The sequence below is a fragment of the Sapajus apella genome, unplaced genomic scaffold (genome assembly GCF_009761245.1).
Source record: "Sapajus apella isolate SASKATOON/1434 unplaced genomic scaffold, GSC_monkey_1.0 scaffold135, whole genome shotgun sequence".
NCBI classification, from domain to species: Eukaryota; Metazoa; Chordata; class Mammalia; order Primates; family Cebidae; genus Sapajus; species Sapajus apella.
Genome location: NW_022437075.1, coordinates 953,576 through 976,408, shown reverse-complemented (window position 1 = coordinate 976,408; position 22,833 = coordinate 953,576). Strand labels below are relative to the sequence as shown.

The window sequence follows — 22,833 nt, the reverse complement described above, 5'->3', positions numbered from 1 at the left end:
TGGGGTTCCTCTCTTGTTATGTTTATTATCTCAGAGGAAAAGATTTATGATTGCCTGTCCTTGACTCCAAATTTGCCTGACATTCCTAGGGTCCCTCTCTCCTGTCCTACTCATATCCAACTACCTACTGTAACACCAGGGCCAAATGGGAGGCAGCTAGAGACTACTCCTGTAAATCAAAGCCAACCAGAATTATTCAGACTAGTCAGTACTCAGATGTCGGCTCTGATCTGCCTTGCCTTTCCCATGGAAAACACAATAATGGATCTGGTCTAGGCTTTCCCCTAGCTCTTGCCTCTTCCTTCACACTAAAACCTGTTCCTCCTGTGGCCCTGCATGGCATACTGTACTTCTGATTTCTAGGGAAATTCTGAGTAATGTTGAACTTTTATTTCAGTGGCATTGAGCTCTCCATGTCCTTTTCTAATAAAGATCCATCCACAAATTGGCCTTTCTTGGCTATGTAATATTACATATCATTCCAGCACGTCTCGGTGCCTTCACCTTCTCTTTTATCCATTATGCCTGCCACATTCTAACATTCCATATAATTCAGCATTTTTTTTTTCATATTTCCTCCTCTGTCTTTCTTGAGTACAGTGTAAGCTACTGGGGTCTCTCTCTTGTTTTGTAAATGCTTCATGCAGTTAAGATAGTGCCTGAAATACAGTAGGTGTTTATTCAACATTTGTTAGAACTATGAATAAGCATGAATACTACAGCATCCCTGTTCACTTTCACATTCCGATAGTGCTTTCTAAATGTTTTCTTTAGTTTTCTTTCCAGATATTAGTGTTTTCAAGAATGAAAGGAAGTGTGGCATGATGGCTCACATCTGTAATCCCAACTTTTTGGGAGGTTGAGGTGGGAGGATCCCTTGAGCCCAAGAGTTTGAGGCTGCAGCAAGCCATGATCATGTCACTACTCTTCAGCCTGTGCAACATAGCAAGATTCTGTCTTCCAAAATTAAATAAATAAATAAAATTACATTTTGGAGAGTATACCCTGTGTAGTTCTATCACAGCTGTGTGCTCAGCTTCATTTGCCCACTTCTCAGACTTCAGTATCTCCTGCTTGAATTTTGCTGTCAATTGTTTTCACTTATCACAGATGTTTGTCCAGATCCATTTCTTCATGTACCTATGAATAACTACAGAATTATTATTATCAGTAATTTAAACAATTTGCAAATGTTTTTTTCTTTCTTTTTCCATACATTTTGACCCCATCTTTCATTTTTCTAACCACAGATAAATCTCAAGTTTTGATTGAGACACTGTCCCTGTAATTGCAGGTGAAATGAGAATCATCTCCCAGCCAAGAAATGTGATTCCAGTTTTCCAAATCTTTATTTCTTGGTACAGATACCACCTTTTCATTAGCACTACGTCAGCCCCTGTTTTGGCACATAAAGGCATTTATAATGGTTCTTCTTTTCAGATAAGAAACATTCCCAAAAGGAAATACATATATCTAAACTTGTGGACTAGGAACTCTCATTTTGATAACAGTATTGTTCCTTTGTTTGGACATTAGTGACTATATAGGCAGGAAAGGTACCTTTCTTGACCACCTTCTTTTGCCTGCCTTGGTTCTCCCAGGTATCTGTTTCTGAGGAAACCAGAGGAACTAACTACATTAGTCCACTTGCTTCAGGGAGCTCCAGCGTCCCTCCATAGCCACTGTCTGGAGACCATTCTTCTTCCACTCCATGGCCCTGCCTGGGGACAATTCTTGGTGAATCCTGACACAACTGAGGCTCACAAAATCCAAAACTTTTCTTTACAGTACACATATTTTTGAAATGAAGGCAATCCAAGTGAACTATGAGTGGACTCAGAGTGACATTGGATGTTGTGCGTCCATCTGGTTTTGTGGCTTTGGGGAACATCTGTAAGAATATACCTCTCAATATTTCGGGGATCCCTAGAGACTTCACAGGATCTGAATGAAGGTCCTTTAAGAGGAGCGAAGCTACGCCCTGCCATCAGAGTCTCAGGGCATAATTTCCCAGCGCCCCTCACAATACCATTTAGCCTTTGCCCAGCGCGCAGTGGAGTTAGAAGTCGTCTCGGCCAAGTGCACATGGGAACTACATTGCCCAGAAACCTCTGTGCCGCGTGGTGGCGGCAATGATGCGGGCGTTTCCCTGCGAGCGAAAGCTCTCTGGGCGGGACTTCCGGCATCTTCCTCGCCTCGGTAATTTTGCGGGCTCTGAGATAGAAGCATTCGACTAGAAGGCTTGGGTTGTTGCGGGGTTTCGAGGTGACGGAAACGGAAGCGGGAGGGTGGGGAGGAGGCGCTGTTCGCCCTGCAGAGTGGCTCGCCAGCGAAGACCCCGCCTCCGCCCCCCGGGGCCGGGTTATAGCGGCCTACGAACCTAATGGCGGCAGCCGCGGTGATGGGCCTGGTGCAGGTGGGTGCTGTGTTCCCCAGACTTTCGCCCGCGGGGAATCCTGAAGTCCCAATTCAGGAGCGGACATCTGAGTCGCTGCAGCCGCAGGCGCTAGTGTCCGGGGCAGCGGGGCGCTGGTGGGGCCCCCTTCCTAAATCCGGCGTTTAAGGTGGGGGCGATTGTGACGGATAGAGGGGCAGGCTGAGCAGAGGCTCGGAGCCGGACTGACCCCAGAGCAGTCGGGAGCGTGTGTGAGCGGTAGTCACGCCTGCAGTAGCGCGGGGAGAAGTTGCGCCTTCATTGTGAGGACGATAGGCGTCACGGCGCGTTTTGAAGGGTGGAGGGAAGTCCGATAAAGCATTTTTAAAGTATTCATAGGTTCACTAAGGAGGAAACAGACTAGAGTGAGTTAGAAACGGTGAGGATGGGATTGGGGGAAAGGGACTGTAAAAAAATAAAAATAAATAAATTGAAAAAGAAACGGTGAGGATGGAGGCAGGGAGACCTTTAAGAAAGGCCCTGCAACAAACTCCAGGAGTGTTGCGGTGGTGGCTGGGCCTGAGTAGTGACAGGAGGGGTTGGGGTTGGGGTTGTTTAGCGCGTTGCTTGGTAAAGAGACCCCCAGGCAGGCTTCGTGTCCGCCACGAGGCTGTTTTATTTAGCGCTTGGGTGCAAGCGGGCCAAGTCCAAGATAGGAGTTAGGCAAGGGGAGTAGGAAAGGGGACTGATTTTATAGGTTGGTGCAAATGGTCAAAGATGGTAATTTATTTTAGGGAGGGGAAGGGCGTCACGGGATGCATGGTCACAAGGGTGGGGGTTATCTATTACTAGCTGGCATAGTCATAAGGGTGGGGGTTGTCTGTTGCTAGCAGAGGGGAGGATGTGGTAAATTACAAACAGTGGTGGCGATCTTGAGAAACCTGATGTCTAGGGGAAAATTTCGCAAGGCTGAGCAGGAACAAGGGTCAGACATTGTAGGGGGAGAGCAATCAGTTGAGGCAAGAACTCGTTTCACTTCTCTTTATGGCCATCCGGTTGCTTCAGACTTTCTGGCTCTTGGAGACCATTTGGAGGTGTATGTGCAGGTCACCAAGGATATAATGGCCAGGCTTGGACATGGAGGCCTGACATTCCTGTCTTCTTATATATGTATAAAGAAAAGGTTTAAAAAGAGAGGGGAGGCCGGGCGCGGTGGCTCAAGCCTGTAATCCCAGCACTTTGGGAGGCCGAGGCGGGTGGATCACGAGGTCAAGAGATCGAGACCATCCTGGTCAACATGGTGAAACTCCGTCTCTACTAAAAATACAAAAAAATTAGCTGGGCATGGTGGTGCGTGCCTGTAATCCCAGCTACTCAGGAGGCTGAGGCAGGAGAATTGCCTGAACCCAGGAGGCGGAGGTTGCGGTGAGCCGAGATCGTGCCATTGCACTCCAGCCTGGGTAACAAGAGCGAAACTCCGTCTCAAAAAAAAAAAAAAAAGAGAAGGGAGTAGGGGCGATGTCTCTCAAGGCTTCTTTAAGCATGACAGGGGGCTGCGTGTATACCTGCGTATATAAAATAAAAGTCTTTGATTTTTGTAGTTTAGTAAGTGTTTAGTTAAGTCTTTGGTTTAGGGCACCATTTTATGTATTTAACAAGGTGCCAATTATCATATTTTTGAGCTTGAAATTTTCCTAATAGGTTGAATTTTCTAAAAATAGCCTTTAAACATAATAGTTTTAAGGGGGTAGTGATGAAGCCTTGGGCCAAGGTTGGAATAGTGTCCAGTCTACCAATGCTTTTTGTCCCCATTTTCAATCATATGAATAAGGCTGCTTGTCGTCAAGCCAGTAATCTGTTATATTACCCTTTTCCCATAAGTTTAAGTGGTGTTCTGAATGGAGGAGTTCAATAGTTCTGATTGCTGACCCTATGCAAGAGAGATAAGTAATACTCTTTATCTCCTGAGTTGAGCTGAGGCTGGCAAAAGGAAAAGTGTCCCAAGCCCTCTAATAGCCATTGGTACACTTTGTGGTGACCTGGATGTTGGTTTGGCTGCCAAATGTGGGGTGCAGGCTCTGTATATGTGTACTGCAGTTTATCTTCATAAGCTTGGGCCTGGGGACACCATGGGCAAGTGTCTGATGGCTGCCACCCCATTACGTCTTAGGATTTTTTTCTCAGAGGCTTTTCAATTCATGGGTAGGGAAGATTCTTGAGAATAGAATACTATTATGGGGAGTTGATCCTAGAAGACTTGGATTGAAAGGGATATGTGTGGGTTCTGGAGAGGTATTAAACTGCATCTTGACCTTAGCCAGGTGTTGCCTGGAATTCTTTTTTAATTTATTTTTTATTATTTATTATTATTATTTTTTTAAAAAAAGATGGGGTTTCACCATGATGGCCAGGCTAGTCTTGAACTCCTGACCTCAGGTGATCCATCCACCTTGGCCTTCCAAAGTGCTAGGATTACAGGCATGAGCCACCGCGCCCAGCTGCCAGGAATTCATGAGTGGTGAACTGGTGTTTGTGGTTGATCCTAGAAGAGTGAAGGCTATGAAATAGGACTGGAGACAAGGCAGGCAAATGAGCCAGAAGGATTGGTAAGGCGTCTTGTCTTAAGCTGCTGAGAGGTCCTGGGACAGGGGTTGATATTGTCGGGTTGTTAAAAGTAGCATTTGCCATATGGAGTGATTAGTAATGGCCTGGATATGGTTTTGTAGGAATTGAGAGACTAAGTGGAAAATGCAAGGTTTGAATAGGAGGTGAAGGAAGATGGTTATTAGGAGAGTAAGGATCGGAGAAAGCCATGACATCCAGCAAGAAAACAGCCAGGTGGGTTTGGCATAGTTATTTGCCGGGTTAGTAAATTTCTGGGCTCTGTCTTTGAGCCTTCTGATATTACCATAAACTAAGCTGGACTGATTTAAGTAAAAGCAGCATTCCTCATTTAGAAATATACAGAATCCTTTCTTTTCTGAAGTAAGTAAGTCGAGGCCATGAAGGTTCTGGAGGACAGCTGCAGCTAAAGAATTAATTTGAGCCTGAAGGACAGATAAAGTATTATATATGTCAGTAATGCTAGCAGAGAAATCAATAGACTACAGAATGTTGTGACAGAGGGGGTGACCCCCACTATGCCAGTTCTGAGGCCCACAATGGAGGTTGCAAACCCTGTTCCTAGGAGTAATGGAATTAGCTGGATGAATCTTTTTTGTCTAGTGGGTGTCATTAGGGGGACAGGCAGTTGTTTATTACCACTGGCAAATTATATTTTAGGAATAAGGAAGACTAAGGCACAGGTGCCTGTACAGTTAGTAGGTAAACACATATAGGTGGAGGATCCATATAAGAAGAGGCCTGGGGCAAGGCAGAATTGAAAATGTAGGGTGAAACGGTGGGAGGGAGCTTTGAAAGGGGAGTCAGATATACTCAAAGTCCTAAAGATCCAGTAAGGACAGTAGCCTTTAGAGGTTGAAAGGGAGATTGATGGGGGAATCGTGTAGTGGGAGTGGTCTGATTTTCATAATGTATGAGGAAGCACGTAGTATCAACAAATAGTCTGCTACTAACATTTGTAGGGCCATGTATGAGTAAGCATAAAAAGGGTCTAAGAGGAGAATCTGAGGAACAAGGAGACAGTATCCAAGGATGGAGTGAGAGACAAGGAAGGTGCTGACCTGGACAGTAATGACTGTTAACATTTTTGAGGTTATTAGTGATAAAGGGTTTGTCAGTAAAGTGAAGTGAGTATGCTCCTGCAGCCATATTACCATGTGAGTCAGGGCCTTGGAGATGGAGAGTAAAGGAGCACTTGGAAAGGGGAAGGTTACACAAGGGAATTACAATGGTTCGTTGATGGGAAATGCTTAGAGGAGCAAGAGTGGGGATTCGTGTCTGTGTAGTAAGGGTTCCTAATATGGGCGGAGTGGAGTTCATATGAGGTAAGAGTTGCTGTAGATAGTTGAGGACAAGTATGGCAGCTTGTTGGTATGAAATGTCTGAGGAGGTTTTCCTAAACTTGTCTAAGAAAAAGAGAGGCTCCCTGGGAGGGTAGAGATGGGGACTGTTAAAAGAGATGCAGAGGTATAGGGAGATGGAAGAGGTAGCCCAGTCGGCTGCAGGGCAGGAATAGCGGGATAAGAGGAAGAACAAAGGGAGATGAAGAGCCAGCAATTTTTCGCCAACAATGGGTTGAAATTAGTGAGAAGGAAATGGGTTAGATTGATGGTGTGTTGAAGGTAATTAGGAAGGGATAGGGAGTTACAGAATGGGACTGAGAATAAGAGTGAGTAGAAGAGTAAAGAAGAGGACTTCATTAGGGGAAAAGAATTGGAGTGTCCCTTGCCACATAAGGTTATCTATCCATTCAAGGAAGGAGTCAAGGGTGAGAGTTTATGGGTAGAATCAGGAGATGTCAGCTAAAATGCTCTCGAGGAAAACAGTAAACCAGCAAGGCAAGCAGGCATAGGGCATTTAAATGTAGATGAGAAGGGTGATTAGAAGTATAGTTAGACGCCGGGCGCGGTGGCTCAAGCCTGTAATCCCAGCACTTTGGGAGGCCGAGGCGGGTGGATCACGAGGTCAAGAGATCGAGACCATCCTGGTCAACATGGTGAAACCCCGTCTCTACTAAAAAATACAAAAAATTAGCTGGGCATGGTGGTGCGTGCCTGTAATCCCAGCTACTCAGGAGGCTGAGGCAGGAGAATTGCCTGAACCCAGGAGGCGGAGGTTGCGGTGAGCCGAGATCGTGCCATTGCACTCCAGCCTGGGTAACAAGAGCGAAACTCCGTCTCAAAAAAAAAAAAAAAAAAAAAAAAAGAAGTATAGTTAGACAGAAAGCAACAGAAATAGAGAGCTTGTGAGGTATAGACCAAGCTTCAGGGGTGACTGTGTAGAGTCCTGCTGCAAATTAAGAGAAGGATTCCTGTTGATGTTGAAATATAAACTAAACTCGTGTGGTTTGTGTCTACTCTTCAGGAATTTGAGTAAGCTTAAGAGAAGCAGGAGAGAGTACTTGTGACTTTCAAGAGGAGGTGGATGGGCTAGGCTGGTTGTCTGATGGGCACAGTTTAATCCTGAACCGGTGAACCCAGTGGGGAGGGTTTTGTAGATGAACAGCAGTTGGAGTACTGTAGACAACCAGGTAGGGGCCCTTCCACTGAGGCTGTAGAGCTGGAAAGGTTAGATCGTTGACCAGCATTTATCATCCAGTTAAGGTGTCCTTATAAGGCCGTGTATCTGGAGTAGGGAGGAGGTTAGCAGCTTGATGAATTTCCTGCCTATTTTGTTGTAAAATGGGAAGATAGTCTCCAGGAGGGCTAGAGTCTGGGAGAAGGTTAGGCCCAAGCAAAAAGGTGCAGCCATGTAAGAGTTCGAAGGGAGGCTGGGCGTGGTGGCTCACGCCTGTAATCCCAGCACTTTGGGAGGCGGAGGTGGGCAAATCACAAGGTCAAGAGATCGAGACCATCCTGGCTAACATGGTGAAACCCCGTCTCTACTAAAAATACAAAAATTAGCCGGGTGTGGTCGCATGCACCTGTGGTCCCAGCTACTCGGGAGGCTGAGGCGGAAGAATTGCTTGAACCCAGGAGTCGGAGGTTGCAGTGAGCCAAGATTGCGCCATTGCATTCCAGCCTGGTGACAGAGCAAGACTCCATCTCAAAAAAGAAAAAAAAAGAGTTCCAAGGGGCTGTATCTTGTTTTTTTTTTTTTTTTTTTGAGATGGAGTTTCACTCATGTTACCCAGGCTGGAGTGCAATGGCGCGATCTCGGCTCACCGCAACCTCCACCTCCTGGGTTCAGGCAATTCTCCTGCCTCAGCCTCCTGAGTAGCTGGGATTACAGGCACGCACCACCATGCCCAGCTAATTTTTTGTATTTTTAGTAGAGACGGGGTTTCACCATGTTGACCAGGATGGTCTCGATCTCTTGACCTCGTGATCCACCCGCCTCGGCCTCCCAAAGTGCTGGGATTACAGGCTTGAGCCACCGCGCCCGGCCGCTAAGATTTGTTTTTAGTAGGCGATTAGCTTTTTCTACTTTTCCTGATGACTGAGGGTGCTAAGGGGCATGGAGATTCCATTGAATGCTAAGGGCCTGGAGAGACTGCTTGGGTGATTTGGCTAATGAAAATGGGACCATTGTCAAATTATATGGAAGTCAGCAGGCCAAATAGGGGAATGATATCATTTAACAGACAAGAAATAACAGCAGTGGCTTTTTTTGTTCCAGAAGGGAAGGCTTCAATCCACTCTCTAAAGATATCTACCCATACAAGAAGATATTTGAATTTTTGGACGCAAGGCATATGAATAAAGTCAATTTGCCAATCTTGCATGTGGATAAATCCCCGGGCTTGGTGAATGGGAAAGGAAGGGAGGTCTTAAAAGTCCCTGGGGTTTGGTAGAGTGGCAGATGGAACACGAGATGTAATTGTTTTATGGATGGATTTCCACGAAGGGAAGGAGTTAAGAGGTTCTAAGAGATGGGCCAAAGGCTTATATCCTACATGAAAGTGGTTATGAAAGGAAAAGAAGATAGACTGGGCTTGCAAGGCAGAAAGAATGAATTTTCCTTGATCGAAAAACCAACTATCTTGAGTGGGGAGCAGCAACTGGTGGGTTAAGGATTCAGAAGGAGAGTAAGTAGGAGTAATTGAGGAAAAAGAAAAATATTGTCCGCTAGGGGGGACATTGGTGTGTTTGCTGCCTTCTTGGCTGTCTCATTGGCATAAGCATTTCCTTGGGCAATGGGATCTAAAGTTTTTTGGTGTCCTTTACAGTGGACGACTCCGGCCTTGGCTGGGAGAAGGGCAGCTTTAAGGAGAGTTCTTATTAAAGAAGAATTGATAATGGAAGATCACTGTGTAGTGAGAAAGCACCTTTCTGCCCAGATGACAGCATGGTGATGGAAGATGTGGAAAGCATATTTGGAGTCATGTAGATGTTGACTTTTAGCCCTTTTGCCAGGGTGAGGGCACATGTGAGTGCTATCCGTTCAGCTTGTTGAGAAATAGTAGACAGAGGAAGGATGGCAACATCAATGATAGAATTGTGGGAGACAGCAGCACAGCCAGCCTGTCCTAGAGAGGACTGGTTAGGTTTTGAAGAACTGCTATTAATAAAGCATGTGTGATCAGTCTCGGATAGGGAAAAGAGAGATGTGGGAAAAAGGGGAGATAGCAATGTGGATGAGGGAGATATAGTCGTGTGGTATGGGTTTTGCATTTGTGTTTGGTATTAGATGAGAGGCTGGATTAAAATTGGGATCATGTGCAGTAGTCACAGTTGGAGTTTCAATAAAGAGAGAATAGAGTTGAGTAAGATGTAGGGCAGATAACAGATGTGGAAGAAGCGAAGAGGATACTAAAGGTTGAAGATTGTGAGAGCTGTATAGAGTGAGGCATAGCTTGTGATTTTGAAAGCCTCAAGAAGTAGATCAGAGGCAGCTGCTGCACGTGGCCACAAGAGCCATCCTAAGAAGTGAAGTCAAGTTGTTTAGAGAGGAAGGCAACAGGACGTGGGCCTGGCTCTTGTGTAGGAACTCCAAATGCACAATCCTGAATTTCAGCAGTGTATAAGGAAAAGGGTTGGGGCAAGTTGGGGCAGGCCAGTGTGCGAGCGGTTTCCAGAGCTGTTTTTTGTTTGTTTGTTTGTTTGTTTTGTACTACCTGGCCTTCAGTATCTAGAGCTGTTTTTAAAGAGTGAAAGCAGGAATGAGAAAAGGATTTAGAATCTTTGGGATTGAGTAAGTTTCCCTTGGTGAGCTTATGTAGTGGTTTGGTCAGAATGGCAAAACCTGGTATCCAAAGACAAAAGTATCTGACTACACCTAGGAAGGAAAGGAGCTGTTGTTTTGTAGAGGGAGTTGGGGTTGAAGAGATTAACTGGATACAGTGGGGAGAGCGTTGGTGTTTTATTGGAGGATGATGCCCAGATAGGTGACAGATGGAGAAGAAGTCTGAGCCTTAGAAGTAGACACACAATATCCCTTTTTTTTTTTTTTTCTCACTACTTCCAGTAATGGCTATAAGCAAAATACCCCTTTAAGAATAGGTGCTGGCCAGGAGTGGTGGCTCATGCCTGTAATCCCAGTGCTTTGGGAGGCCGAGGCAGGCGGATCACGAGGTCAAGAGATCGAGACCATCCTAGCCAACATGGTGAAACCTCGTCTCTACTAAAAATACAAAAATGAGCTGGGCATGGTGACGCTCGCCTGTATTCCCAGCTGCTTGGGAGGCTGAGGCAGGAGAATTGCTTGAACCCAGGAGGTGGAGGTTGCAGTGAGCCGAGATTGTGCCACTGCACTCCAGCCTGGTGCCTGGCAACAGAGCGAGACACTGTCTCAGAAAAAAAAAAAAAAAAAAAAAAAAAAAAAGGATAGGTGATTAAGAAGCAGGAGGGTATCTTGCTGAAAAGCTTTATAAGAGGGGCTGCACAGGAGGAAGTCATCCACATATTGAATAACGTAAGAAGCAGAAGGACAAAAAGAGAGCAGGTTTTGAGTGAGGGCCTCAGTGAAGTAGTATGGGCTGTTCCTGAAGCCCTGAGGCAAGATAGTCTAGGTTAATTGTCGTGAGTGGTGGATGTCAGGGTCAGTCCAAGTGAAGGCAAATAGAGGTTGGGAGGAGGGTTGTAAGGGGGTGGTAAAAAAGGCATCTTTGAGATCAAGTACCGAATAGTGGGTTTGTGGAGGGAGGACTTGAGGACAGGAGAGTATATGGGTTTGGCACTACAGGATGTATAGGAAGGACAATTTGATTGATAAGGTGAAGGTCTTGGACCAGCCGGGAAGATTTCTCTGATTTCTGGACAGGCAAGATAGGTGGGCTTTAGGAGACCGTGTTGTAACAAGCAGATGATAACAGGTTTTAGTCCTTTTAGAGCATATTGGGGAATGGGATATTGGCACTGGGCAGAGTGGGGATGATTGGGTTTTGGGGGATAGTGATAGGTGCTTGGTTGGCTGCTAAGGACAGGGGAGAGGTTTTCCACACCTGTGGGTTAAGATAAGGAGATGTGGTGGGAGGCTGTGCAGTAGGCTTTGGGTCAGGTAAGAGGGCAGCTGTGAGATGTAGCTGTAGTCCTGGAATAGTCAGGGTAGTAGATAATTTAGTTAAAAAACCTCACACAGTCAGGGGATGGGCCACATGGGGATGACTAGGAAGAAGTGAGTAAAGGAGTGTTCCCTGAGCTGACACCAGAGTTGGGGGGCTTTTGAGAGGCTTTGAAGCCTGGACGTCAATTCCCAAAACAGTTATAGGAGCTAAGGAAACAGGCTCATGGGAAGAAGGCAAAGTGGAGTAGGTTGCCCCCATATCGACTAAAAAGGGGATGGACTTACCCTTCATGGCAAGTTACCCAAAGCTCGGTGTCTGTGTTGGTCCAGAGGGCTTCTGAAGCAGTCGGGCAGCGTCAATCTTCAGTTGCTAAACCTAGAGGTTCTGGAAAGGAGTCAGCTGGAAAGTATTGGCTTTGAACTCCAGAAGCCTTGGGAGTGGCCACACCAGTCCGATTTCCAGTGAGGTCCCACACAGACAGTACATGGCTTAGAGGGGGCCTTGGGCTGGGAGGATTCGTTAGCCCAGTGTCCAAGTTTTTGGCATTTGAAGCAAGATGGAGCCCCAGGCTGTGGGCATTCCCTGGCCCAGTGGCCGGTTTTTTGGCATTTGAAGCAAGGCTGTGGAGGAGGACAGCTTGACAGAGCACCCGATGGTGGTCACCTTGGTCCCTGGAAGTTTCTTGTCATTGAAACCATAGCTGGGGTTTGTCTTACGGCAGAGGCAAGCAGTTGCAGTTCTGAAATGCGTTGCTGCTTGGCTGCTTCCTTCCTATTGTTAAACACCTTAAAGGTGAGATTAATTAGAACCTGTTGTGGAGTTTGAGGGCCTGAGTCTGGTTTTTGAAGTTTCTTCCTATTGTCTGGGGCATATTGGGTAATAAAACTTGCATATTGAGAATAAGGTGACTCTGCCCCTCTGGATCTAGCACTGTGAAGCGTCTAAGAGTTTCTGCTAGGTGGGCCATCAATTGGGCAGGATTTTCATGTTTGCCCTGGATTGTTTAAGTTTGTCATAATTCACGGTTTTGTAAGATGCCTGCTCAAGTTCAACTAAGCAAGAGACCACATAGTAACGCTTGGTGACATCAGGCAAGCCCACCTGGTATTGCCATTGGGGTTCTTCGCTAGGCACTGCCCTGATGCCCTCTTGGAGGGCTGGCTCGTGGCATCTGTGGGTATCAGCATAATATTGAGCCACAGTATATACCCTATTTCCTTCATCTGGGAAGAGAGTAGAGGTCAGAATGACATTTAAGTCATTCAGGTTAAATTGTAGGACTGAGTTAAGTATTGGAACTCTTGGATATATTTAGTGGAATCTGATGAGAAGGATCCTAAGCACTGACCAATTTGGGACAGATTGGATGGAGAACAAGGAACATACACCCTGACTATGCCCTTGGCTCCAACCACCTCTTGAAGGGGAAACTGTTGGATTGGGGAGGGAGAGCTAGTTTTAAGACTGAATTGTGCCCTGGAGCAGGTGTGGGATGGAGAAGTGACAGAAGAGGTATAAGAGGGAGGGGATGGGGCAGTGGGGAGGTTAGGGTTGGGTTCGGCCTGATGAGGGATAGCTCGACGGGGTAGGGGGGCGGAGGGGAAGGTTAGAAGGGTCTATTGAGAGTGAAGAATCTGCATCGGTGGTAGGAACAGGGGATGCAGATGGTAGAGGAAGAAGGAGAATTTGAAAGGGGTCACATTGGGAACAGAGGCTGGGAAGGGAGCGAAGTGTGAAAAATGCCTGGACTTAGGGAATTTCAGATCATTTGCCCATTTTATGACAAAAGTGCCTAGATCCTACAGGATAGAAAAATCGAAGGTTCCGTTCTCTGGCCGTCTAGAGCCATTGTCCACTTTATATTGTGGCCAAGTGGTATTGCAGAAGAAAATAAGACACTTAGGTTTTAGGTCAGGTGATAGTTGAAGGGTTTGAGATTTTTTTAGAACACAGGCTAAGGGAGAAGAGGGAGGAATGGAGCAGGGGAGGCTGGCTATAGTTTAAGAAGAGCGGTGGACACGAGGAAAGTGAGTGCACGACCAAGCAGTTTAACAGACATCCCAGACTAAACCTTGGTCTGTACCTGGGGTGAATTGGTGGAAAGGGGCATCCTCTGCATTAATCCATCACCTACGAGTGCGAGTAAGTGACTGGAACAGACGTCTCTGCAATGATCAGCCACCAAGGGAAGACTGTCTTCCTGGTTCCATGACCTATGTAGGATTTTTTTCTGGTCATGAAACTCACGGAAAGTCCTATCTCTCTTGTCTCTGCCGAAAGGGAGAGGAAAATGAAACTGAAAGGAGAAGGCTGTTACAGTTACAGAGAGAAGGGCTAAAGAAGAGAGTTGAGGCAAACGGCTTACCTGATCTGAAAATGCTGTGTGGATCCGTGGGCTTGTCTGATGGGCCTATCCTCTTCCTGGAGGGAGCACAGGAGAGCAGGGACAGGGTTTCAGCTCCCGTAAGAGTTCCCGTGTTCTGGGTTTCAGCACCAAATGTTGAGCGCATCGCTCACAAAAAGAGATCACCAGGCAGGCTTCGTGTGGGCAACAAGGCCGTTTTATTTAGCACTTTGGTGCAAGTGAGCCAAGTCCAAGAAAGGAGTTAGGCAAGTGGAGTAGGAAAGGGGACTGATTATATAGGTTGGGGCAAATGATCATTTAAAGGTGAAAATCTATTTTAGGGAGGGGAAGGGCATCACAGGATGCATGGTCACAAGGGTGGGGGTTATTGGTTGCAAATAGAGGGGAGAGTGTGGTAAATTACATAGTTATAGGGATGGGGGTCTTGAGAAACCTAATGTCTAAGAGGAAATTTCGCAAGACTGAGCAGGAACAATGGTCAGATATTGCAGGGGGAGAGCAATAAGTTGAGGCAAGGACTAGTTGTTTCACTTCTCTTTATGACCATCCAGTTGCTTCAGACTTTCTGGCTCCTGGAGACCATTTGGAGGTGTATGTGCAGGTCATCAAGCATCTAAGGGCCAGGCTTGGACTTGGAGGTCTGACTGGGGAGAGGAAGTCGTTAGCTTCTGGATAGATTTTAAAAGATGGAACCAACAGATCTGCTGCATCAGATGTGGTTGTGAGTGAATGTACGGAGGGAAGGCTATCCAGGGTTTCTTTTTTGTTGGTTTGTTTTCCTTCTTGAACATGTGGAAGAATGGAAATTGGTAAGTCAGAGCAGGGAGCACCTTTCAGGGGGATCAGGAATTGGGTTTTGGACCTGGTGAATCTAAGGTGTTCTGCATTGGAGGTTCACATGGGTACCTGAACATGCAGGCCTGTAGTTCTGGAGAGGGAGTGGTGCTAGAGACCTTCAATGGGTGAGGCATAAGGTCAAAGCCTGTAGATGAGATTTAGAGGGTGGGATATTAAGGATGTCATTTTATGTGGTCTCTGAAGTGAGAGGTAGGGTTAGAGTGGGAGGCCAGGGAAGAAGGGGTGGACACTTAAGATTCCTTCCAGAAAGGAGGGGTCCTGACAGGTGAAAGTCTTAGGCATGCTCTGAATGAAGAGACCACCTAAACAGGCTTTGTCTAAGCAACAAAGCTGTTTATTGACCTGGGTGCAAGTGGGCTGAGTCCGAAAAGAGAGTCAGCAGAGGGCGGTGGGATCGAAGTTGGTTTTATAGGTTTGGGGTAGGCAGTGGAAAGTTACAGTTCAAGGCAGTTTTTTGCAAGCTGCAAGCCGGGAGCGGGGTTTGCTGGGGGATAAGGGGGTGTCACAAGGTCCGGTGTCACGAGGTCGGGTTATCTGTTAAGGCAGGAACAGCTGTGGCAAGAACAATGGCAAAATGTTGCAAGGTCAGTTAATTAGGCACTGCAGGAACTAGCCATTCTTCTGTGGCTTTTCTATTACTGCAGACTTTCTGGCTCTGGGAGGCCTTCTGGAGGTGTACGTGTGGGTCACGGGTCACCATGGTGTAGTCCATGGTGCAGCCAGTTCAAAAATCTTTCATTCCTGTCTTTTTTATATTAATAACATAAAGGAGAAAAGTAAAAACTAGAAAACAGGAGGCAGTGAATATTTTGGGGGCAGTATAGAGGGGTAGTGGGTGATGTTTCTCAGGGCATCTTCGAGCAAGATTGGAGATGGCATGGAAGCCTAAAAATGGGAGAGAATTTAGACTGCCAAGAAGTTTTGAGGCAAAGGTTGATACTGTGGGTTTGTTAGGAGGAGCATTTGCCACGTTGACTGATCTGTTATAGCCTGGATATGGTTTCGTAGGAATTGAAAGACTAGTCGGAAGAGGCAAGATCCAAATAAGAGAAGGAGAAAAATGGGTATGAGGGGGCCTGCTAATGGAAGGAGCCATGATACCCAGCTAGAGAGTGGCCAGCTAGGTCCAGAATAATTATTTGCCTGATTAGTGAGCTTTTGGACCCTGTCTTTAAGTCTTTTGATGGTGTCATATACAAGGGCGGATTGGTTTAGATGAAAGCAGCATTCTTCATTTAGGAATAGGCAGAGTCCTCCTTTTTTTAGCAGTTAGTAGATCGAGGCCTTGGTGATTTTGCAGGACACCTGCAGCCAGGGAATTGGGCTTGAAGACAGATAGTGTTTGAGTTATGTCTGTAATGCTGGCGGAGAAATCATTAGAGAGACTGCGAAATGTGGCAATAGAAGTAGTGAGACCTGCTATACCCAATCCTACAAGTAAGGGAATTAATGGAATGACTCTTTTTGGCCGTGTGGGGATTACAAGGGGGACAGGGAGATGCTTATTTCCGTTGACAAACTGGATTTTGGGAGTAAGGAATATTAAGGTACAAGTGCCTGTCCAGTTGGTAGGAAGGCAGATGTAGGTGGAAGAGCCACAGAGAAAGAAAAGTCCTTGGCTCAGGCAGAACTGGAAGTGTAGACTAAAAAGGTGAGAAAGTGTTCTGAAGGAGCTGGGTTTTTTTTTTTTTTTTTTTCTTTTTTTACTTATAACACGGCTGCTTACTTACAGAGGAGTTAGGATTTTTCATCCAGATACCAAGGGAACCAGCAAGGGCTGCAGCTGTTAGAGGTTGTAGTGGGGTTTCATAAGGTAACTGGTTGGAGGGAGAGGTTTTATTTTCATGGTGTATGAGAAAGTGTTTGGTATCTGTAAGTAATCATCTGCTTTTGTTAACAAAGCTAGGTATGAGCAGACAGGAAGAAGGGTCTGGAGGAGAGTCTGATGAACAAGGAGAGGGCAGCCAAGGGTAGAGTGAGAGAGTGGTAAATGCCTACCTAGGCACAACTTGCTATTGACATTTTTAAGAGTGCTAGTAATGAGGGAGGGCCCTTTTGTAATGCGAAGTGAAGCTGGCCTGATTCTGTTTCTTGGTTAATGTGGGTGGCAAGGCTTTCAAGGTGGAGTGTAAAGGAGCACAAAGAGGGTGGGAGGTTTCCTAGGGGAATTGTAGTAGGTTGATTGTCAGGAAATACATGAGGGAGGTGATAGGGATAGTTGTGTGGTTAGTGGTCCAAAAACAGGCGTTGTGGAGTTGGTATATAGTGAGAGGTTACATAGGTAGGTGCAAAGAAGAGCAGTGGCCTGTTGGTATGAGATACCTGGAGTGTTTCTGTTGAATCTAAGAAGTAGAGGAGTTCTTTGGGGGTGGGTACAGGTAGGGGTTGTTGAAGGAAGTTTGGAGATACAAAGAGATGGGAGAGTTTGCCCAGGCTGCTGGTAGGGCAGGGATGGCTGTGTAGGAGGGAGAGGGATATAGGTAGCCAACAATCACTGGCTAAGGAAGGATTTGAAATAGGAGAGAATGGGTTAGATTGATGGTCTGTTGGAGGTAATTAGGGAGGGGTAGAGGATAGCAGGAGAACAGGAGTGAGGTTAAGAGTGAGTATAAAAGAAAAGAAAATAACTATTGGGGTGGAAGAGTTGGAGAGTTCCCTGCCACTGAAGGTTATCTATTCACTCTAAGAGAGAGTTAAGGTTGGCAGCTTGAGGGTAAAACCGTGAAATATTAGCTGTAGTTGCCTGGAGGAAACTTAAACAAAAGCAGGGCATGTAAAATTAAATGAGTACAGTGAATCTGAGCACAGTTAGACAGAAAATTACGGAAACAGAGACTTTCTGAGGTGTGGTTTAAGTAACGGGGGCGACTGTGTAAAGGCCTTTCACAAATAGTAATGTTAAGAAAAAGATGATTCCACTTCGCAGTTGTGGGCGAGTTTTAAGAGAAGTGGGAGCTGTGTTATTATAATGGTTCCAGGGGTGAATAGTCATGCAAGGGGTATGTCTGCCAACACAAAACCCTGACTGTTAAGCAAAGAGGTGGTGCTGACTTTTGGGGGTCCTGTAAAGCGGACAGGAAGGCTAAATGAAGCAGTTTGGGTAACTAGAAAGTTTTGATAGTCTCTTGGGGCTTGGAGTTGTAAGGTAAAGTTGCATTCATGGGGGAGTAGGTGGCCAAGAGATAGGCTGGAGGCTAGGTTGCGTTGGAAGCATAAAGGAGACTGACATCTTTTTCCTAACACTGCTGTTTGCAGAAGACCTTTACACAGTATCTGTGGTTACAGAACCGTGTTATTTTATGTGGTCTCTGAAGTGAGAGGTAGGGTTTGAGTGGGTTTATTACCTGTATATGGAGTGAGGCTGGAAATGCAGGCGTGCAGAAGCTGTACTGCGTGTCCTGTTAGGGTGTGTTCGGTTATGTCAGTGATGGAGAACTCAGCTAATGACTGCATATTTAAGAGTTGAAAGGGGCTTTTTCCTTCGTAGCGAGGATGATAAGTTAGGCAAGTAAGAACCTATGTTTTTGCAGAGATGGGAGTGGCAATATAAGTTGTAGCTGATAGAGAGATGCAAAGCCAGCAACCTTTTCTTAGGGTTGGGTTGGATTGGTTTAGCAAAGGATGGGTTAAGTTAAGGGTTTTGTTGAGGTAATGGAAATAATAGGTGCAATTATGTGGGGCAGCCAAGGGAGCAGGAGGAACAGGCAGACAACGAATGGAGAGGAAAGTAAGTAGTTGTACTTCATTGGGGGAGAAGTCACATGGGGTACCTTGGAAATGAAGGTTATTCACTTTAGAAGAGAGTTAAGGGTGGCAGCCAGAGGTCGAACCAGGAAATGTTTTGGCACACAGAATGGAGGAAGAGGGTGAAGCGGCAAGACAGACAGGAGCAGGGCATTTAAGTTTCCTTAGGAATGCGGGTGAGTTTTAGAGAAGTTGGGGAGCATATCGGGGTTTGGTACTACAGGATGGTTGGGGAGCACTAGCTGATTAATAAGGTGAAGGTTTTGGACTGGCCTGTAGGATTTGTCTGGTATTTTGGACGGGTAGGATGGGGGTCTTATAGGGAGAGTTAGTGAGAACTAAAAGGCCATGTTTTAGTAAGTGAGTTATAACAGGTTTTAGGCCTTTTAAGGCTTGTGCTGGGATGGGGTACTAGTGCTGGGCAGGATAAGGGTGGTCAGGTTCTAAGGGGATGACAATCGATGAGTGAGCAAGGGATTGGAAGGGACACCATAGGGTGAAGGTAGGGGGACATAAGGGGAGCTATTGAGGGAGGTGCGGGTTTGGGGAGGAGGGCGGTAATGAGGTGTGGCTGTAGTCCACAAATAGTTCAGGCAGACAATTTTTTTAGGATATCTTGGCCTAACAGGGGAACTGGACAAGTGGGGATGATCAGGAAAGAATGTGGAAATGATTGCTGGCCTAATTGACACCAGACTTCGGGAGTTTTGGAAGCCTTGCCGTCAACTCCCACAACAGTTACGGAGGCCAAGGAGACGACCTTGAAAAGAAGGCAGCATGGAGTGGGTGGCCCCTGTATTGATTAAGAAGGGGATGGACTTAACCTCCACTGTAAGAGTTAACCAAAGCTCGGCATCCATGACGGTCCAGGGGTCCTCCAAGATGTTCAGGCAGCATCAGTCTTTAGCTGCCAAGCCGAGGAGCAGCAATGTGAGTCAGTCCGACTTCCAGTGGGGGCGCTCCACAGACAGGGCAGGGCTTAGGAGGAATCCCTGGCTTCGGACATTCCTTGGCCCAGTCGCCAGGTTTCCGACACTTGAAGCATGATCTGGGAGGGGCAGTGGATGCTGCATCCCCGGCACTTTGAAGTCTTTGTGAGCTGGTAATGTGGCTGAGGTTTGTCTTATGGCAGAGGCAAGCATCAGTGGGCAGCAGCTTCTTCCCTATTATTGAACACCTTGAAGACTGGGTTGGTTAATTCCTGTTGTGGCATTTGAGGGCCAGATTTAAATTTCTGTAGCTTTTTTGTAATGTCGGGGGCTGACTGAGTGATAAACATTTTTTGGGAGAGTAGAAGTAAGGATGATATTTAAGCCACTCCACGTGAGATTATAGGACTAGGTTAAGTATTGGAGAATCTGATGAAAATGATTCTAACCATTGGCCGATTTGGGAAAGATTGGATAAAGAAAGAAATGTGCACCCTAACTTTGCCTTTGGCTCCAGTCATCTTTGGAAGGGGGAATTGTTGGGCAAAGGCAGAGGAGTTAGCCTTGGGACTAAACTGTAAGCTGGACCAGATATGAGGTGGGGAGGTGACGGGAGGTATAAGGAGGTGGGTTGTGGGCAGAGGAAGAGGAGGGAGGCTTTGGGGGGGGGGGGGTTAGGGCCTGGTTTGGACAGGTGAGGAGGAGAAAGATTGGAAGGGTTGATGGACAAGGAAGATTCTGAGTTACTGGCGGAGGCAAGAGTGGTGGACAGAGGAGAGAGAAGAAAATTTGGGATTGGTTGCATTGAAAGCAGAAATTAGGGAGGGATTGGGGTGTAAAAAAATGCTTGGACGTCAGGCACCTTAAGCATTTCCCCATTCATTTGTGAAAATTGCCTAGGTCTCACAGAATAGAAAAATTGAAAGTGTTGTTTTCTGACCATTTGGAACCGTTGTCTAATATGTACTGGGATCAGGCTGTATTGCAGAAAAAAAGACGTTTAAGTTTCAGATTGGGCTGTAGTTGAAGAGGTTTTAAGGCCGGGCGCGGTGGCTCAAGCCTGTAATCCCAGCACTTTGGGAGGCCAAGGCGGGTGGATCACGAGGTCAAGAGATCGAGACCATCCTGGTCAACACAGTGAAAACCCGTCTCTACTGAAAATACAAAAAATTAGCTGGGCATGGTGGCGTGTGCCTGTAATCCCAGCTACTCAGGAGGCTGAGGCAGGAGAATTGCCTGAACCCAGGAGGCGGAGGTTGCGGTGAGCCGAGATCGCGCCATTGCACTCCAGCCTGGGTAACAAGAGCAAAACTCCGTCCCAAAAAAAAAAAAAAAGAAGAGGTTTTAGGTTTTTAGGATGCAGACTAGAGGCGAAGACTGAGGAAAAGAGGGCAGAACACTGCTTATAGCAAAGGCGATAAGTTTTAAAGAAAGAACTAGAGAAGAGACAAGGAGATGGAGTGAGCAGCTACCAGGATTTTCAGTAGGCATTCCTGACAGAGTCCTGGGCTGTAACATGGGTTAGTGATCAAAGCAGGCATCCCTTCGAGTGACCAGACACCAAGGGAAGACCGTCTGACCTAGTGGAGTTCATAACTAACGTTGCGGATAAAGAGTGTCTCCTTTGCCTCTAAGAAGCAGAAGGAGTTAGGCCAGGCGTGGTGGCTCACGTCTGTAATCCAAGCACTTCGGAGGCCAAGGCAGGTGGATCACCTGAGGTCGGGAGTTCAAGACCAGTGGTGAAACCACCCCGTCTTTTAAATAAATAAATAAATAAATAAAAATTTAAAAAGGGCCGGGTGCGGTGGCTCAAGCCTGTAATCCCAGCACTTTGGGAGGCCGAGGTGGGTGGATCACGAGGTCAAGAGATTGAGACCATCCTGGTCAACATGGTGAAACCCCGTCTCTACTAAAAATACAAAAAATTAGCTGGGCATGGTGGTGCGTGCCTGTAATCCCAGTTACTCAGGAGGCTGAGGCAGGAGAATTGCCTGAACCCAGGAGGCGGAGGTTGCGGTGAGCCGAGATCGCGCCATTGCACTCCAGCCTGGGTAACATGAGTGAAACTCCGTCTCAAAAAAAAAAATAAAATAAAATAAAATAAATAAAAATTAAAAAAAAAAAAAGAAGAAGCAGAAGGAGTTAAAGGAAAAGAGTGGGGGAGCCAAGGGGGTTGGGGGGAAGACTTGTCCCTGAGACGTGTCTCCTTTTCTGTACTTAAAAGGAGAAGGATTTAAAGGAAAAGAGAGAGGGAGAGACTGCTTACCTGATCTGAAGGTGGTGAGAAGGTTGTCAGGCTGGTCTGATGTGCTGAGGTGACAGGTGGGTTTCTTCACAGAGGAAGAGCAGGGCCAGGGGCTGGTCTCCCACAGGAGTATCCCTGTCCTGGGTTTCAACACCAGATGTTAGGCGTGCTCTGAATGAGACCACCAAAACAGGCTTTGTGTGAGCAACAAAGCTGTTTATTCACTCAGGTGCAAGTGCGCTGAGTCTGAAAGAGAGTCAGTGGAGGGTGGTGGAATAAGAGTTGGTTTTATAGGTTGGGGTAGGCAGTGGAAAGTTACAATTCAGTGTGCTTTTTGCAAGCTGGAAGCCTGTGGGGGGGGCACTGGGTTTGCTGGGAGGAGAGGGTAGTGTCGCAAGGTCTAGTTTCACAAGGTTGAGTTATCATGTAAGGCAGGAATGGTTGAGGCAAGAACAATGGCAAAATGGAAGGTTGGTTAATTAGGCACTGCAGGAACTAGCCATGCTTCTTCTTCTGTGGTTTTCCCTTTACTTCAGAATTTCTGGCTCCAGGAGGCCTTCTGGAGGTGTACGTGTGGATCACAGGAGTAACCATGGTATAGTCCATGGTGCAGCCAGTTCAAAGAATCTTGCAGGGAGGATTCTGTATGGTGTCAGTAAGTGGAGAGGGCTGCAGAGCATAAGTAGTGTGGCCTGCACTGGAGACCAAGGTATGGGATGCAGTAGATTTGCCACCCGAAAGTCTCACCACGCTCTCACGGGCACTGCCTGTGGAACAGTCCCATCCCCAGCCAGTGCACTGGTGTCTCAGTTACGCAAACCCTCGAGTAAGCAGAAATGATGAACGTCTCTAATGAAGGATCATGCAGCTCCCCTTCAGAGGAATATGTATCAGGTAGGCTGGTTTAGTGCAAAGGCTAGCGTATACCTTGCAAGTACACAGAAGTAGGGAACTAAAAAATGTGTATATAATATAAGTTAAATTGATACCAGCACTTAATGATTGGTCAAAATATTAATTTGCCTAAAGTATTTTATTACAATGGGAAATCTTACCAAATTTTCTGAAAAATTTTTAAAGCAAGCAAAACAAACCTAATTTTTCAAAAACTTATCAGTTCATTTGCATGGATAGTAGTAGCTGTTTCAGAGGCACTTGACGTGTACAGACAAGACTGATAGAAACAGTAGCTCTGTGAGGTGGGTGCCATTATTATCCCCACTTTTAAGATGAGGACACTGAGACACCAGT

At 46.4% G+C, this 22,833-nt stretch overlaps 1 protein-coding gene and 1 long non-coding RNA gene across 4 annotated transcripts in view; both read left to right on the top strand.

Annotated features, from left to right (window-relative positions):
• ZNF134 (zinc finger protein 134) overlaps nucleotides 1–22,833 on the top strand; it is a 66,608-nt gene that overhangs the window by 36,286 nt on the left and 7,489 nt on the right. The window lies entirely within an intron of this gene.
• Nucleotides 1,561–21,054, top strand: LOC116539988. Its single transcript, XR_004264254.1, has 3 exons — nucleotides 1,561–2,416; nucleotides 19,019–20,368; nucleotides 20,679–21,054. It is a non-coding gene; the product is annotated as an uncharacterized LOC116539988 (long non-coding RNA).